The sequence below is a fragment of the Physeter macrocephalus genome, chromosome 13 (assembly GCF_002837175.3).
Source record: "Physeter macrocephalus isolate SW-GA chromosome 13, ASM283717v5, whole genome shotgun sequence".
NCBI lineage: Eukaryota > Metazoa > Chordata > Mammalia > Artiodactyla > Physeteridae > Physeter > Physeter macrocephalus.
In genome coordinates, this window is record NC_041226.1 from 37164271 (window position 1) to 37164517 (window position 247).

The following is a 247-nucleotide window of genomic DNA, read 5'->3' on the forward strand; positions in this document are numbered from 1 at the left end:
GTGTGTATGTGTGTGCTGCTGTGTGAGATTTTGTCTGTATAGCTTTGTTTCCACCATTTGTCCTAGGGTTAGTCCAACTCATTTTTTTTTGTTGTTTTTTGTTTTTTCTTTTTTTTAACAGAAATTTTTCTTCTTAATAATTATTTTTTTAATTTTTTATTTTAATAACTATATTTTATCCTACTTTATTTTGTCTTCTCCCTTTCTTTCTTCCTTTCTTCCTTCCTTTCTTCCCTCCTTCCTTCCT